This window comes from Oncorhynchus mykiss, chromosome 9 (genome assembly GCF_013265735.2).
Source record: "Oncorhynchus mykiss isolate Arlee chromosome 9, USDA_OmykA_1.1, whole genome shotgun sequence".
Classification (NCBI taxonomy): domain Eukaryota; kingdom Metazoa; phylum Chordata; class Actinopteri; order Salmoniformes; family Salmonidae; genus Oncorhynchus; species Oncorhynchus mykiss.
The window spans coordinates 1,962,578-1,981,562 of NC_048573.1; the positions used below are offsets into that span (position 1 = coordinate 1,962,578).

Genomic DNA, 18,985 nt, shown 5'->3' on the forward strand with positions numbered 1-18,985 from the left:
TTCATAACACAACATGATATATCATTCATAACAAACACATCTTACATCATTCATATCACAACATGCTACATCATTCATATCACAACATGCTACATCATTCATGACACAACATGCTACATCATTCATAACACAACATGCTACATCATTCATAACAAACACAACATGCTACATCACTCATAACACAACATGCTACATCATTCATAACAAACACAACATGCTTCATCATTCATAACACAACATCTTACATCATTCATAACACAACATGATATATCATTCATAACACAACATTTTACATCATTCATAACACAACATGCTACATCATTCATAACAAACACAACATGCTACATCACTCATAACACAACATGCTACATCATTCAGAACAAACACAACATGCTACATCATTCATAACACAACATGCTACATCATTCATATCACAACATGTTACATCATTCATATCACAACATGTTACATCATTCATGACAAACACAACATGCTACATCATTCATAACAAACACATCTTACATCATTCATATCACAACATGTTACATCATTCATAACACAACATGTTACATCATTCATATCACAACATGCTACATCATTCATGACACAACATGCTACATCATTCATATCACAACATGCTACATCATTCATATCACAACATGCTACATCATTCATAACACAACATGCTACATCATTCATATCACAACATGCTACATCATTCATGACACAACATGCTACATCATTCATATCACAACATGCTACATCATTCATAACACAACATGCTACATCATTCATATCACAACATGCTACATCATTCATGACACAACATGCTACATCATTCATAACACAACATGCTACATCATTCATAACAAACACAACAAGCTACATCATTCATAACACAACATGCTACATCACTCATAACACAACATGCTACATCATTCATAACAAACACAACATGCTACATCATTCACAACACAACATGCTACATCATTCATAACACAACACGCTACATCATTCATAACACAACACTTCATTTTGAAGTTAGAGTTGAAGGGTTAGGGTTAGAGTTGAAGTTAGGGTTAGAGTTAAAGTTCACACACACGGACACACACACACACACACACACACACGGACGCACACACACACACGGACGCACACACACGGACGCTCACATGCACAAATGAACGAGCACATAATGAAACACATTTTGCACTCTTCTCTGTCTGTCTGTCTGTCTGTCTGTCTGTCTGTCTGTCTGTCTGTCTGTCTGTCTGTATCTCTGTCTGTATCTCTGTCTGTATACTTCAGAAAGATGAGGGGAGTGTTGATGGTCTCTCCCTTCTTCCTACCTCTCCTCCTGTTGTGTTGCCTCTTCTCTGTGTGGTTGATGTCAGCATAGGTCACATCACCTGGACCAGATCCACCTGGAACTAAACACAGGAGAGAGAGAGAGGATATTAACACAGACTGGACCAGATCCACCTTGAACTAAACACAGGAGAGAGAGAGGAAATTAACACAGACTGGACCAGATCCACCAGGAACTAAACACAAGAGAGAGAGAGGATATTAACACAGACTGGACCAGCTGAGAGAGGATATTAACACAGACTGGACCAGATCCACCTGGAACTAAACACAGGAGAGAGAGAGAGGATATTAACACAGACTGGACCAGATCCACCTGGAACTAAACACAGGAGAGATAGAGGATATTAACACAGACTGGACCAGCTGAGAGAGGATATTAACACAGACTGGACCAGCTGAGAGAGGATATTAACACAGACTGGACCAGCTGAGAGAGGATATTAACACAGACTGGACCAGATGAGAGAGGATATTAACACAGACTGGACTAGCTGAGAGAGGATATTAACACAGACTGGACCAGCTGAGAGAGGATATTAACACAGACTGGACCAGCTGAGAGAGGATAGTCATATTAACACAGACTATTACAGCTGAGAGAGGATAGTCATATCAACACAGACTAGTCCAGCTGAGAGAGGATAGTCACATTAACACAGACTAGTCCAGCTGAGAGAGGAGAGTCATATCAACACAGACTGGACCAGCTGAGAGAAGAGAGTCATATCAACACAGACTGGACCAGCTGAGAGAAGATAGTCATATTAACACAGACTGGACCAGCTGAGAGAGGATATTAACACAGACTGGACCTGTTGAAAATACCTGTTTTAATCAGTCAGTTGCTTTCAAAGACGACATTGAATGTCCCTGAGTGGCCTAGTTACAGTCAAAGACAACATTGAATGTCCTCTTAGCGACTTACCCAGAAATACTTACTGCTCTTATAGACTTACCCAGAAATACTTAGCGCTCTTAGAGACTTACCCAGAAATACGTACCGCTCTTAGAGACTTACCCAGAAATACTTACCGTTCTTAGAGACTTACCCAGAAATACTTACCGCTCTTAGAGACTTACCCAGAAATACTTACCGCTCTTAGAGACTGACCCAGAAATTCTCACAGCTATTAGAGCCAGAAATAGTTACAGCTCTTAGAGACTTACATAGAAATACTTACAGCTCTTAGAGACTTACCCAGAAAGACTCACAGCTCTTAGAGACTTACCCAGAAAGACTCTCAGCTCTTAGAGACATACCCAGAAAGACTCACACCTCTTAGAGACTTACCCAGAAAGACTCACAGCTCTTAGAGACATACCCAGAAAAACGTACAGCTCTTAGAGACTTAACCAGAAAATCGTACAGCTCTTAGAGACATAAATACTTACAGCTCTTAGCAACAGAAATACTTACAGCTCTTAGAGACTTACCCAGAAAAACATACAACTCTTAGAGACTTACCCAGAAATACGCACAGCTCTTAGAGCCAGAAATACTTACAGCTCTTAGAGACATACCCAGAAAGACTCACAGCTCTTAGAGACTTACCCATAAAGACTCTCAGCTCTTAGAGACTTACCCTGAAAGACTCACAGCTCTTAGAGACTTACCCAGAAATACTTACAGCTCTTAGAGACATACACAGAAAGACTCACAGCTCTTAGAGACTTACCCAGGAAGACTCACAGTTCTTAGAGACTTACCCAGAAAGACTCACAGCTCTTAGAGACTTACCCATAAATACTTACAGCTCTTAGAGACTTACCCAGAAAGACTCACAACTCTTAGAGACTTACCCAGAAAGACTCACAGTTCTTAGAGACTTACCCAGAAAGACTCACAGCTCTTAGAGACATACCCAGAAAAACGTACAGCTCTTAGGGACTTACCCAGAAATACTTACAGCTCTTAGAGACAGTAATACTTACAGCTCTTAGCAACAGAAATACTCACAACTCTTAGAGACTTACCCAGAAAGACTCACATCTCTTAGAGACTTAACCAGAAATACTTACAGCTCTTATAGACTTACCCAGAAATACTTACAGCTCTTAGAGACAGAAATACTTACAGCTCTTAGAGACTTACCCAGACATACTTGCAGCTCTAATAGACTTACCCATAAATACTTACAGCTCTTAGGGACTTACCCAGAAATACTTACAGCTCATAGAGACAGTAATACTTACAGCTCTTAGCAACAGAAATGCTCACAGCTCTTAGAGACTTACCCAGAAAGACTCACAGCTCTTAGAGACTTAACCAGAAATACTTACAGCTCTTATAGACTTACCCAGAAATACTTACAGCTCTTAGGGACTTACCCAGAAATACTTACAGCTCACAGAGACAGTAATACTTACAGCTCTTAGCAACAGAAATACTCACAGCTCTTAGAGACTTACCCAGAAAGACTCACAGCTCTTAGAGACTTAACCAGAAATACTTACAGCTCTTATAGACTTACCCAGAAATACTTACAGCTCTTAGGGACTTATCCAGAAATACTTACAGCTCTTAGAGACAGTAATACTTACAGCTCTTAGAGACAGTAATACTTACAGCTCTTAGGGACAGTAATACTTACAGCTCTTAGAGAAAGAAATACTTACAGCTCTTAGAGACAGTAATACTTACAGCTCTTAGAGACAGAAAGATTCACAGCTCTTAGAGACAGAAACACTTACAGCTCTTAGAGACAGAAACACTTACAGCTCTTAGAGACAGAAATACGTACAGCTGTAATCACTATTCGCTGCCAAATGTGATTCTAACATCAAATCAAATGTTATTGGTTACATGCGCCGAATTCAACCTTACCATGAAATGCTTACTGACAAGCCCTTAACCATCAATGCAGTTTTAAAAAGACGAATAAGAAATACAAATCACATTAAAGAGCAGAATAAGAAATACAAAATAACAGAGCAGCAGTAAAATAACAACAGCGAGACAATATACAGGGGGTACAGAGTTAATGTATTGAACCAGGGGTGTGAATTCCATATATATATGTACTTCATTTTCAAGAACTGTACATTTCTAAAAACATGTTTTCACCTTGTCATTGTGTGGTATTGTGATGTCATTGTGGGGTATTGTGATGTCATTATGGGGTATTGTGATGTCATTGTGGGGTGGGTGAGAAATAACATTTTAATACATTTTGAATTCAGGCTGTAAGACAACAAAATGTGGAATAAGTCAAGGGGTATGAATACTTTCTGAAGGCACTGTATTTAATTACAAAAAATAAAGTATGTTTAAAGTGAGAAGTAGGCATTGGTCTTTAGCCCGAAAAGAAAAGAAATTCACACGAGCACCACAATTCCTTCTACACCCATGCTCTACCAAGGTTTTCCAGCACACAGCTTTGACCTACTACGGTAGCTATGTTGGTCTATTGTACTTCAAACAATGTGTAAGCAGATAGCTTAGGATTCAAACCTGCTCTGTTGCTGCTAATACCCACCAGAAATTTCTAAACCCAGAGGCACAATATCACAAGACTTCGGGAATGCTTGAGAAACAGACCAATCAGACCAGGCCGGGGTTTGGAGTTAGAGAAGTCAAAAAGAGAAGTGAAACATACTTCCTTAGTCGTTCATTTTCTAGAAATTTAAAGGCACAACCCAGATCTCCAGTAGTGGAACATGTTATTACTCCACTAGATTAGATACAATGTCTTCAGTAGTGGAACATGTTATTACTAACACCTAGATTAGAGACAATGTCTTCAGTAGTGGAACATGTTATTACTACACTATATTAGAGACAATGTCTTCAGTAGTGGAACATGTTATTACTCCACTAGATTAGAGACAATGTCTTCAGTAGTGGAACATGTTATTACTCCACTAGATTAGAGACAATGTCTTCAGTAGTGGAACATGTTATTACTCCACTAGATTAGAGACAATGTCTTCAGGAGTGGAACATGTTATTACTCCACTAGATTAGAGACAATGTCTTCAGTAGTGGAACATGTTATTACTCCACTAGAATAGAGACAATGTCTTCAGTAGTGGAACATGTTGTTACTCCACTAGATTAGAGACAATGTTATTTCTCCAAACTCATGAAAGTGACAAACTGACACATTTTCTAACACATTTTAGGAAGCTTTATTTGACAAGTTGGCAGCCATACAATGGTGTTGCTCAAGATAAACACCCACAACGACATTATAGAAAAATACACTTTCCAATTTCACATGAACAAACAGAATATAACAGACCAGCTCAATATAAAACACATTGAAGTCTTTACATCATTCATCATGGACACAACACTACAACTTCCATTCAGTTAGTAGTATTGAAGTCTTTACATCATTCATCATGGACAAAACACCACAACATTCCTTCTGTTAGTAGTAATGAAGTCTTTACATCATTCATCATGGACATAACACTACAACTTCCCTTCTGTTAGTAGTAATGAAGTCTTTACATCATTCATCATGGACAAAACACTACAACTTCCCTTCTGTTAGTAGTATTGAAGCCTTCACAACTGATACTGTCAGCTGGTTCCAGTCATAAACCAACTCTGTTGTTGATAGTTCCAGTCAGTGGTGTCTGTATTTCTCATGATAAACTAACTATTGTTGTTGATAGTTCCAGTCAGTGGTGTCTGTATTTCTCATGATAAACTAACTCTTGTTGTTGATAGTTCCAGTTAGTGGTGTCTGTATGTTCTCATGATAAACTAACTCTTGTTGTTGATAGTTCCAGTTAGTGGTGTCTGTATGTTCTCATGATAAACTAACTCTAACTCTGTTGATGGAGGTCAAGGCTGCAGTGTCTAAAGAGAAGTACATGATAAACTGACTCTCTCTGTTGTGGAAACTTCACACCTCTCTGTTGCTGATGCTGTTGGCGGTCAAGGCTGCAGTTGGTTAAAGATAAGGGAAGGAGGGAGAGAGAATATAAGAGAAAAGAGAAGTAAAGAGATGGACTGACAGGGTTGTGCATCTTTTTCCATCCACCATGATGTTCTGATGAACAGGGTCTCTAGGTAAAGAGAGAGGAGAGAGAGATGAGTGAGGGACAAAGGAGCTGATCCAGTCTACTACAGTGAAGACCTCCAACACCATGATGTTCTGATGAACAGGGTCTCTAGGTAAAGAGAGAGGAGAGAGAGATGAGTGAGGGACAGAGGAGCTGATCCAGTCTACTACAGTGAAGACCTCCAACACCATGATGTTCTGATGAACAGGGTCACAAGGTAAAGAGAGAGGAGAGAGAGATGAGTGAGGGACATAGGAGCTGATCCAGTCTACAACAATGAAGACCTCCAACACCACAGGAACACCACAGGAACAGTTATAGACCCCAACAGGTCTCAGTGTTTAATGTGTAGTTAGATACATTTATACACCCCAACAGGTCTCAGTGTTTAATGTGTAGTTAGATACATTTATACACCCCAACAGGTCTCAGTGTTTAATGTGTAGTTAGATACATTTATACACCCCAACAGGTCTCAGTGTTTAATGTGTAGTTAGATACATTTATACACCCCAACAGGTCTCAGTGTTTAATGTGTAGTTAGATACAGTTATACACCCCAACAGGTCTCAGTGTTTAATGTGTAGTTAGATACATTTATACACCCCAACAGGTCTCAGTGTTTAATGTGTAGTTAGATACATTTATACACCCCAACATGTCTCAGTGTTTAATGTGTAGTTAGATACATTTATACACCCCAACATACAGCCCAATTATAATGACTGATTCCAACCAGGTGTTTGACTGGTGTTTTAAGTGTTTAGAACTCTGAATGTACATCAATCAGAATATGTAGATTCCCATGGAGACTAAAATAGACCCTGTTGCTGCAGCAACACAGAGGAGGAGGGGGAGGCAGACGGACAGAACAGGAAGGCACATGTGCATCTTTTTGTGTTTGTGTGTCTCTGTGTGTCTGTGGGTCTGTGTGGGTCTCTGCGTCTGTGGGTCTGTGTGGGTCTCTGTGTGTGTGTTTGTGTGTGTTTTCGTTTCTCTGCATGCGTGTCTGTGTGTGTGGCTCAGTTTGTGTGTCTGTGTCCTGTGTGGCTCAGTTGGTAGAGAATGGCGCTTGGAAAAATAAAAAAATATATCCGCTCTCGACAGTAAGTCTCACTGGACTAGAGAGTCTGTTAAATGACTCACTACTGTAAGAGAAGAGAGTCTGTTAAATGACTCACTACTTCAAGAGAAGAGAGTCTGTTAAATGACTCACTACTTCAAGAGAAGAGAGTCTGTTAAATGACTCACTACTGTAAGAGAAGAGAGTCTGTTAAATGACTCACTACTTCAAGAGAAGAGAGTCTGTTAAATGACTCACTACTTCAAGAGAAGAGAGTCTGTTCAATGACTCACTACTTCAAGAGAAGAGAGTCTGTTAAATGACTCACTACTGTAAGAGAAGAGAGTCTGTTAAATGACTCACTACTTCAAGAGAAGAGAGTCTGTTAAATGACTCACTACTTCAAGAGAAGAGAGTCTGTTCAATGACTCACTACTTCAAGAGAAGAGAGTCTGTTAAATGACTCACTACTGTAAGAGAAGAGAGTCTGTTAAATGACTCACTACTTCAAGAGAAGAGAGTCTGTTAAATGACTCACTACTTCAAGAGAAGAGAGTCTGTTAAATGACTCACTACTGTAAGAGAAGAGAGTCTGTTAAATGACTCACTACTTCAAGAGAAGAGAGTCTGTTAAATGACTCACTACTTCAAGAGAAGAGAGTCTGTTAAATTAAGTGTTAGGGGGCGCTATTTGAATTTTGGGATGAAAAACGTTCCCGTTTTAAAACAAGATATTTTGTCACGAAAAGATGCTCGACTATGCATATAATTGACAGCTTTGGATAGAAAACACTCTGATGTTTCCAAAACTTCAAAGATATTGTCTGTGAGTGCAACAGAACTGATGTTACAGGCGAAACCCAGATAAAAATCCAACCAGGAAGTGCCGCATTTTTTGAAACCGCCTCATGCCAATGACTCCTTATATGGCTGTGAATGAGCTACGAATGAGCTTATGTTTTCCACGTATTCCCCAAGGTGTCTACAGCATTGTGACGTCTTTTTACGCATTTCTATTGAAGAATAGCCGTAAGGGACCATATTTAGCAAGTGGTCACATGGTGTCTCCCGCAGAAAATCTTGCGTAAAATACTGAGGTAGCCATTTTTCCAATCGCTTCTTATGAGAAACCAATTGCCTTGATGGATATATTATCGAATATATATGTTAAAAACACCTTGAGGATGGATCCTAAACAACGTTTGCCGTGTTTCTGTCGATATTATGGAGCTAATTTTGAAAAAAGTTTAGCGTTGTAGTGGTAGCATTTTCCGGTCGATTTCTCAGCCAAGCATGATGAACAAACGGGAGCTATTTCCGCTACAAAAATAATATTTTGGGAAAAAAGGAACATTTGCTATCTAACTGGGAGTCTCCTGAGTGAAAACATCCGAAGTTCTTCAAAGGTAAATGATTTAATTTGGTTGCTTTTCTTATTTTCGTGCCTGCTGCCAGCAGAGCCTAGCATAGCATTATGCCATGATAAACTTACACAAATACTTGTCTAGCGTTGGCAGTAACGCATATTTTGAAAATCTGAGATGACAGTGTGATTAACAAAAGGCTAAGCTTGTGTTTGAATATATTTCATTTGCGATTTTCATGAATAGGAACATTTTCTAGGGGTATTTATGTCCGCTGCGTTATGCTAATTCGTTTGAGGCTATGATTACGATCCCGGATCCGGGATTGCTAGTCGCAAGAATTAAATTACTCACTACTTCAAGAGAAGAGAGTCTGTTAAATGACTCCCTACTGTAAGTCTCACTGGACTAGAGAGTCTGTTAAATGACTCTCTACTGTAAGTCTCAATGGACTAGAGAGTCTGTTAAATGACTCCCTACTGTAAGAGAAGAGAGTCTGTCGAATGACTCACTACTGTAAGAGAAGAGAGTCTGTTAAATTACTCTCTACTGTAAGTCTCAATGGACTAGAGAGTCTGTTAAATGACTCCCTACTGTAAGAGAAGAGAGTCTGTTAAATTACTCTCTACTGTAAGTCTCAATGGACTAGAGAGTCTGTTAAATGACTCCCTACTGTAAGAGAAGAGAGTCTGTTAAATGACTCTCTACTGTACGTCTCTCTGGACTAGAGAGTCTGATAAATGACTAAAACATGTGAAATGTGTGACAGAGGGACAGAGGTGTGGGTGATGTTGTTCACATATAGCTCTAACCTCAAACAGCCACAGATCTCCTGCTCTGAACAGCCTCTATTTTTACTAATTCTGTCAGTTGTAAGGACGTTTCATTTGGTGACTTTGGGTCTTTTGAGTATCATGTTATACTGTTTAAATGTCAGCCACCAGACCAGAGCATCATGTTATACTGTTTAAATGTCAGCCACCAGAGCAGAGTATCATGCTATACTTTTTAATTAAATGTCAGACACCAGACCAGAGCATCATGTTATACTGTTTAAATGTCAGCCACCAGACCAGAGCATCATGTTATACTGTTTAAATGTCAGCCACCAGACCAGAGCATCATGTTATACTGTTTAAATGTCAGCCACCAGACCAGAGCATCATGTTATACTGTTTAAATGTCAGCCACCAGACCAGAGCATCATGTTAAACTGTTTAAATGTCAGCCACCAGACCAGAGCATCATGTTATACCGTTTAAATGTCAGCCACCAGACAAGCACATCATTGTTATACTGTTTAAATGTTAGCTACCAGAGCATCATGTTATACTGTTTAAATGTCAGCCACCAGACCAGAGCATCATGTTAAACTGTTTAAATGTCAGCCACCAGACCAGAGCATCATGTTATACTGTTTAAATGTCAGCCACCAGACCAGAGCATCATGTTAAACTGTTTAAATGTCAGCCACCAGACCAGAGCATCATGTTATACTGTTTAAATGTCAGCCACCAGACCAGAGCATCATGTTAAACTGTTTAAATGTCAGCCACCAGACCAGAGCATCGTGTTATACTGTTTAAATGTCAGCCACCAGAGCATCATGTTATACTGTTTAAATGTCAGGCACCAGACCAGAGCTTCATGTTATACTGTTTAAATGTCAAATCAAATCAAATTTATTTGTCACATACACATGGTTAGCAGATGTTAATGCGAGTGTAGCGAAATGCTTGTGCTTCTAGTTCCGACAATGCAGTAATAACCAACGAGTAATCTAGCTAACAATTCCAAAACTACTACCTTAAACACATAAGTGTAAAGGGATAAAGAATATGTACATAAAGATATATGAATGAGTGATGGTACAGAGGGGCATAGGCAAGATGCAGTAGATGGTATCGAGTACAGTATATACATATGAGATGAGTATGTAAACAAAGTAGCATAGTTTAAAGTGGCTAGTGATACATGTATTACATAAAGATGCAGTAGATGATATAGAGTACAGTATATACGTATACATATGAGATGAATAATGTAGGGTATGTAAACATTATATTAAGTAGCATTGTTTAAAGTGGCTAGTGATATATTTTACATCAATTCCAATCAATTCCCATTCTTAAAGTGGCTGGAGTTGAGTCAGTGTGTTGGCAGCAGCCACTCAATGTTAGTGGTGGCTGTTTAACAGTCTGATGGCCTTGAGATAGAAGCTGTTTTTCAGTCTCTCGGTCCCAGCTTTGATGCACCTGTACTGACCTCGCCTTCTGGACGATAGCGGGGTGAACAGGCAGTGGCTCGGGTGGTTGTTGTCCTTGATGATCTTTATGGCCTTCCTGTGACATCGGGGGTGTATGTGTCCTGGAGGGCAGGTAGTTTGCCCTCGGTGATGCGTTGTGCAGACCTCACTACCCTCTGGAGAGCCTTACGGTTGTGGGCGGAGCAGTTGCTGTACCAGGCGGTGATACAGCCTGACAGGATGCTCTCGATTGTGCATCTGTAGAAGTTTGTGAGTACTTTTGGTGACAAGCCGAATTTCTTCAGCCTCCTGAGGTTGAAGAGGCGCTGCTGAGCCTTCTTCACGATGCTGTCTGTGTGGGTGGACCAATTCAGTTTGTCTGTGATGTGTACGCCGAGGAACTTAAAACTTACTACCCTCTCCACTACTGTTCCATCGATGTGGATAGGGGGGTGTTCCCTCTGCTGTTTCCTGAAGTCCACAATCATCTCCTTAGTTTTGTTGACGTTGAGTGTGAGGTTATTTTCCTGACACCACACTCCGAGGGCCCTCACCTCCTCCCTGTAGGCCGTCTCGTTGTTGTTGGTAATCAAGCCTACCACTGTTGTGTCGTCCGCAAACAGAGCGTTGGACTAGTAACCGGAAGGTTGCAAGTTCATATCCCCGAGCTGACAAGGTACAAATCTCCCATTCTGCCCCTGAACAGGCAGTTAACCTACTGTTCCTAGGCCGTCATTGAAAAAAAAAATGTGTTCTTAACTGACTTGACTAGTTAAATAAAGGTAATAATAGCAAACATATATGCTACATCGTTCAAAACACATTAAACAACATCTTTGCTCGCTTTGAGGACAATACAGTGCTACCAAAACCCGCTACCGACATGAGTAAACATACAGAATGCTGCAGGGTACTGACCAAGACCAGACAGAGAACACATTACACAGGTTTTAAGGTCTCTGTACTGTAAAACATACAGAATGCTGCAGGGTACTGACCAAGACCAGACAGAGAGAACACATTACACAGGTTTTAAGGTCTCTGTACTGTAAAACATACAGAATGCTGCAGGGTACTGACCAGACAGAGAGAACACATTACACCGGTTTTAAGGTCTCTGTACTGTAAAACATACAGAATGCTGCAGGGTACTGACCAAGACCAGATGGAGAGAACACATTACACCAGTTTTAAGGTCTCTGTACAATGGAGAACACATTACACCGGTTTTAAGGTCTCTGTACGATGGAGAACACATTACACCAGTTTTAAGGTCTCTGCACTGGGTGCCGTTGTGTTTTAGAATTCATTTTATTATTATTCTATTGGTTTTTTACCAATCAATCCACGATTGTGCACCTGAATACATGTCAGACATGCTTAAAGATATGTACGCATTAGGTCCCTCAGGTCCTCTGGCCTTTTACCTATCCCAAAGCCCAGGACCAAGAGGCATGGAGAGACAGCCTTTTAACTATCCCAAAGCCCAGGACCAAGAGGCATGGAGAGACAACCTTTTAACTATCCCAAAGCCTAGGACCAAGAGGCATGGAGAGACAGCCTTTTAACTACCCCAAAGCCTAGGACCAAGAGACATGGAGAGACAGCCTTTTAACTATCCCAAAGCCTAGGACCAAGAGGCATGGAGAGGCAGCCTTTTAACTATCCCAAAGCCAAGGACCAAGAGGCATGGAGAGACAGCCTTTTAACTGTCCCAAAGCCTCGGACCAAGAGGCATGGAGAGACAGCCTTTTAACTATCCCAAAGCCTGGGACCAAGAGGCATGGGGAGACAGCCTTTTAACTACCCCAAAGCCCAGGACCAAGAGGCATGGAGAGACAGCCTTTTAACTGTCCCAAAGCCTGGGACCAAGAGGCATGGAGAGACAGCCTTTTAACTATCCCAAAGCCTGGGACCAAGAGGCATGGGGAGACAGCCTTTTAACTACCCCAAAGCCCAGGACCAAGAGGCATGGAGAGACAGCCTTTTAACTGTCCCAAAGCCTGGGACCAAGAGGCATGGAGAGACAGCCTTTTAACTATCCCAAAGCCTGGGACCAAGAGGCATGGAGAGACAGCCTTTTAACTATCCCAATGCCTAGGAACAAGAGGCATGGGGAGACAGCCTTTTAACTATCCCAAAGCCTGGGACCAAGAGGCATGGAGAGGCAGCCTTTTAACTATCCCAAAGCCCAGGACCAAGAGGCATGGAGAGACAGCCTTTTAACTACCCCAAAGCCTGGGACCAAGAGGCATGGAGAGACAGCCTTTTAACTATCCCAAAGCCCAGGACCAAGAGGCATGGAGAGACAGCCTTTTAACTATCCCAAAGCCTAGGACCAGGAGGCATGGAGAGACAGCCTTTTAACTATCCCAAAGCCTAGGACCAAGAGGCATGGAGAGACAGCCTTTTAACTATCCCAAAGCCTGGGACCAAGAGGCATGGAGAGACAGCCTTTTAACTATCCCAAAGCCTAGGACCAAGAGGCATGGAGAGACAGCCTTTTAACTATCCCAAAGCCCAGGACCAAGAGGCATGGAGAGGAAGCCTTTTAACTATCCCAAAGCCTAGGACCAAGAGGCATGGAGAGACAGCCTTTAGTTACTATACTATAACAACCTGCCAGAGAACATGAGGGGAACCAAGAGGCGTGGAGAGAGCATTTAGTTACTATGCTCCCAGCCTTTAGTTACTATGTCCCCAGCCTGTAGTTACTATGCCCCCAGCCTGTAGTTACTATGCCCCCAGCCTGTAGTTACTATGCCCCCAGCCTGTAGTTACTATGCCCCCAGCCTGTAGTTACTATGCCCCCAGCCTTTAGTTACTATGCCCCCAGCCTTTAGTTGTTATACCCCCAGCCTCTAGAATAGCCTGCCAGAGAACCTGAGGGTAAGTGAAACTGTGGACATATTAAAATAGATCTTAAAACACATATTTTTAGCTTAGCTTTTCCTCAGGGAGCTTTTTGGTTGTTCAGTTGTTATTGTTATGATTTTGAAGCACACTGTGTTGCATTCCATGGTGAAGTTGGAAGTTTACATACACTTAGTTTGTAGTCATTAAAACTATTTTCAACCACTCCATACATTTCTTGTTAACAAACTATAGTTTTGGCAATTCGGTTAGGACTTCTACAATTGTTTACAGCCAGATTATTTCACTGTATCAAAATTCCATTTCACATTCTTAAAATAAAGTGGTGATCCTAACTGACCTAAAACAGGGATTTTTTACTAGGATTAAATGTCAGGAATTGTGAAAAACTGAGTTTAAATGTATTTGGCTAAGGTGTATGTAAACTTCTGACTTCAACTTTATCTCTCTCTCTATCTCTTTCTCTCTCACACAGACATGTAACACACAACACAACCTCACAATGCTAAATGCCACAAGCTAGGCCTCTGGGTGTAGTGGCTTGTGTGTGTAACTCTCAGAAACAGTCTCTGGGTGTGAAAGTGAGACAAACAGACAAGTTCAGAAGAAATAGTACAACATGTTACATCGTTATTAACAAACACAACAAGCTATATTCTTCATAACACAACATGCTACATCATTAGTAACAAACACAACATGCTACATCATTAGTAACAAACACAACATGCTACATCATTCATAACACAACATGCTACATCATTCATAACAAACACAACATGATACATTATTCATAACACAACATGCTACATCATTCATAACAAACACAACATGCTACATTATATTAACAAACACAACATGCTATATTCTTCATAACACAACACGCCACATCATTCATAACAAACAACATACTACATCATTAGTAACAAACACAACACGCCACATCATTCATAACACAACATGCTACATCATTCATAACAAACAACATGATACATCATTCATAACAAACACAACATGCTACATCATTATTAACAAACACAACATGCTACATCATTCATAACACAACATGCTACATCATTCATAACACATAATGCTACATCATTATTAACAAACACAACATGCTATATTCCTCATAACACAACATACTACATCATTAGTAACAAACACAACATGCTCATCATTCATAACACAACATGCTACATCATTCATAACACAACATTCTACATCATTAGTAACAAACACAACATGCTACATCATTCATAACACAACATGCTACATCAATCATATCAAACACTTCATTTTCAAGTTAAGGTTGAGTTGAAGAGTTGAAGTTAGGGTTAGAGTTGAAGTTAGGGTTAGAGTTGAAGTTAGGGTTAGAGTTGAAGTTAGGGTTAGGGTTAGAGTCGAAGTTAGGGTTAGAGTTTAAGTTAGGGTTAGGGTTAGAGTTGAAGTTAGGGTTAGGGTTAGAGTTGAAGTTAGGGTTAGGGTTAGAGTTGAAGTTAGGGTTAGAGTTGAAGTTAGGGTTAGAGTTGAAGTTAGGGTTAGAGTTAGAGTCGAAGTTAGGGTTAGAGTTAAAGTTAGGGTTAGAGTTGAAGTTAGGGTTAGAGTTGAAGTTAGGGTTAGAGTTGAAGTTAGGGTTAGGGTTAGAGTTGAAGTTAGAGTTAGAGTCGAAGTTAGGGTTAGAGTTAGAGTCGAAGTTAGGGTTAGAGTTGAAGTTAGGGTCAGAGTTGAAGTTAGGGTTAGAGTTGAAGTTAGAGTTAGAGTCGAAGTTAGGGTTAGAGTTAGAGTCGAAGTTAGGGTTAGAGTTGAAGTTAGGGTCAGAGTTGAAGTTAGGGTTAGAGTTGAAGTTAGTGTTAGAGTTGAAGTTAGGGTTAGAGTTGAAGTTAGGGTTAGGGTTAGAGTTGAAGTTAAGGTTAGAGTTGAAGTTAGGGTTAGAGTTGAAGTTGGGGTTGAAGTTAGGGTTAGTGATACTGTGATCTGGACCTACCTCAGTCTGTAGATTAGGGTTAGTGATCTGGACCTACCTCAGTCTGTACATTAGGGTTAGTGATCTGGACCTACCTCAGTCTGTACATTAGGGTTAGTGATCTGGACCTACCTCAGTCTGTACATTAGGGTTAGTGATACAGTGATCTGTTACCTACCTCAGTCTGTACATTAGGGTTAGTGATACAGTGATCTGCACCTACCTCAGTCTGTAGATTAGGGTTAGTGATACAGTGATCTGGACCTACCTCAGTCTGTACATTAGGGTTAGTGATACAGTGATCTTCACCTACCTCAGTCTGTACATTAGGGTTAGTGATACAGTGATCTGGACCTACCTCAGTCTGTACATTAGGGTTAGTGATACAGTGATCTGGACCTACCTCAGTCTGTACATTAGGGTTAGTGATACAGTGATCTGGACCTACCTCAGTCTGAGCATTAGGGTTAGTGATAAAGTGATCTGGACCTACCTCAGTCTGTCCATTAGGGTTAGTGATACAGTGATCTGGACCTATCTCAGTCTGTACATTAGGGTTAGTGATACAGTGATCAGGACCTACCTCTCTGTACATTAGGGTTAGTGATACAGTGATCTGGACCTACCTCAGTCTGTACATTAGGGTTAGTGATACAGTGATCTGGACCTACCTCAGTCTGTACATTAGGGTTAGTGATACAGTGATCTGGACCTACCTCAGTCTGTACATTAGGGTTAGTGATACAGTGATCTGGACCTACCTCAGTCTGTACATTAGGGTTAGTGATACAGTGATCTGTCCGTACCTCAGTCTGTACATTAGGGTTATTGATACAGTGATCTGGACCTACCTCAGTCTGTACATTAGGGTTAGTGATACAGTGATCTGGACCTACCTCAGTCTGAGCATTAGGGTTAGTGATAAAGTGATCTGGACCTACCTCAGTCTGTCCATTAGGGTTAGTGATACAGTGATCTGGACCTATCTCAGTCTGTACATTAGGGTTAGTGATACAGTGATCAGGACCTACCTCTCTGTACATTAGGGTTAGTGATACAGTGATCTGGACCTACCTCAGTCTGTACATTAGGGTTAGTGATACAGTGATCTGGACCTACCTCAGTCTGTACATTAGGGTTAGTGATACAGTGATCTGGACCTACCTCAGTCTGTACATTAGGGTTAGTGATACAGTGATCTGGACCTACCTCAGTCTGTACATTAGGGTTATTGATACAGTGATCTGGACATACCTCAGTCTGTACATTCCGTCCCTGGATCCAGATACAGCTCTACCTAAAGTTCACACAGATTACATTTGTTAAAATGGCAATATCTAACTTTTTGAGCAACCCAACAAAATCCACATAGAAATGTGTTATAGATCTGTCATACCACTTTAAAGCAAATCTAAGTAGCGGTATATCTGTTCTTTGTTAGCTATTTCTATGTTTCCTGTTCTTAAGTTTTATTTTTGTGTCTTTTGCAAAGAGCTTAAACAACTATATTTTTGGTTCTAGAAAACACAGCTGTTTATATGGTACAATGATTATCTTCACTAGACACAGCTGTTTATATGGTACACTGATTATCTTCACTAGACACAGTGGTTTATATGGTACAATGATTATCTTCACTAGACACAGCTGTTTATATGGTACAATGATTATCTTCACTAGACACAGCTGTTTATATGGTACAATGATTATCTTCACTAGACACAGTGGTTTATATTGTACAATGATTATCTTCACTAGACACAGCTGTTTATATGGTACACTGATTATCTTCACTAGACACAGTGGTTTATATTGTACAATGATTATCTTCACTAGACACAGTGGTTTATAAGGTACAATGATTATCTACACTAGACACAGCGGTTTATAAGGTACACTGATTATCTACACTAGACACAGTGCTTCATTTGTAAATTCAGACCAAAAAGTGAGGTACACATGCACACAAAAAAGTAGACATGGTCTGGAACGTCCTTCTGACCTGTATCTCTGTCTGTCATCACTGCTGAGTAGACAGGGTCTGGAACGACCTTCGGACCTGTATCTCTGTCTGTCTGTCTTCACTGCTGAGTAGACAGGGTCTGGAATGACCTTCTGACCTGTATCTCTGTCTGTCTTCACTGCTGAGTAGACAGGGTCTGGAATGACCTTCTGACCTGTATCTCTGTCTGTCTTCACTGCTGAGTAGACAGGGTCTGGAATGACCTTCTGACCTGTATCTCTGTCTGTCATCACTGCTGAGTAGACAGGGTCTGGAATGACCTTCTGACCTGTATCTCTGTCTGTCTGTCTTCACTGCTGAGAAGACAGGGTCTGGAACGACCTACTGACCTGTATCTCTGTCTATCTGTCTTCACCGCTGAGTAGACAGGGTCTGGAACGATGTTCTGACCTGTATCTCTGTCTGTCTTCACCGCTGAGTAGACAGGGTCTGGAACGACATTCTGACCTGTATCTCTGTCTGTCTTCACCGCTGAGTAGACAGGGTCTGGAACGACCTACTGACCTGTATCTCTGTCTGTCTGTCTTCACTGCTGAGTAGACAGGGTCTGGAACGACGTTCTGACCTGTATCTCTGTCTGTCTTCACCGCTGAGTAGACAGGATCTGGAACGACCTTCTGACCTGTATCTCTGTCTGTCTTCACCGCTGAGTAGACAGGGTCTGGAACGACGTTCTCTGATAGAAGCGCATAAACAGTTTACATGTTAGTGTCATGTTAAAACACTAAAACATTATTTTATTTTATTATGATGATATGCTGAGTAGACAAGAAAGCACTAAAACGATGGTCATATTCCAGAAAGATGAGGGGAGTGTTGTTGGTCATATTATTTACTCCAGAAAGATGAGGGGAGTGTTGTTGGTCATATTATTTACTCCAGAAAGATGAGGGGAGTGTTGTTGGTCATATTATTTACTCCAGAAAGATGAGGGGAGTGTTGATGGTCACATTATTTAATCCAGAAAGATGAGGGAGTGTTGTTGGTCATATTATTTAATCCAGAAAGATGAGGGGAGTGTTGTTGGTCATATTATTTACTCCAGAAAGATGAGGGGAGTGTT

At 40.8% G+C, this 18,985-nt stretch overlaps 2 protein-coding genes and 1 long non-coding RNA gene across 3 annotated transcripts in view; 2 read left to right on the forward strand and 1 right to left on the reverse strand.

The window, feature by feature from the left end:
- Positions 1-18,985, forward strand: part of LOC110510452 (low affinity immunoglobulin gamma Fc region receptor II-b) — a 252,069-nt gene that overhangs the window by 160,959 nt on the left and 72,125 nt on the right. The gene's annotated exons all lie outside the window — the stretch shown is intronic.
- Positions 1-18,985, forward strand: part of LOC110514165 (butyrophilin subfamily 1 member A1) — a 281,923-nt gene that overhangs the window by 137,671 nt on the left and 125,267 nt on the right. The gene's annotated exons all lie outside the window — the stretch shown is intronic.
- On the reverse strand, positions 5,998-18,310 carry LOC118965956. Its single transcript, XR_005053080.1, has 3 exons — positions 17,959-18,310; positions 17,154-17,196; positions 5,998-6,390 (listed from the first exon to the last, which is right to left on the reverse strand). It is a non-coding gene; the product is annotated as an uncharacterized LOC118965956 (long non-coding RNA).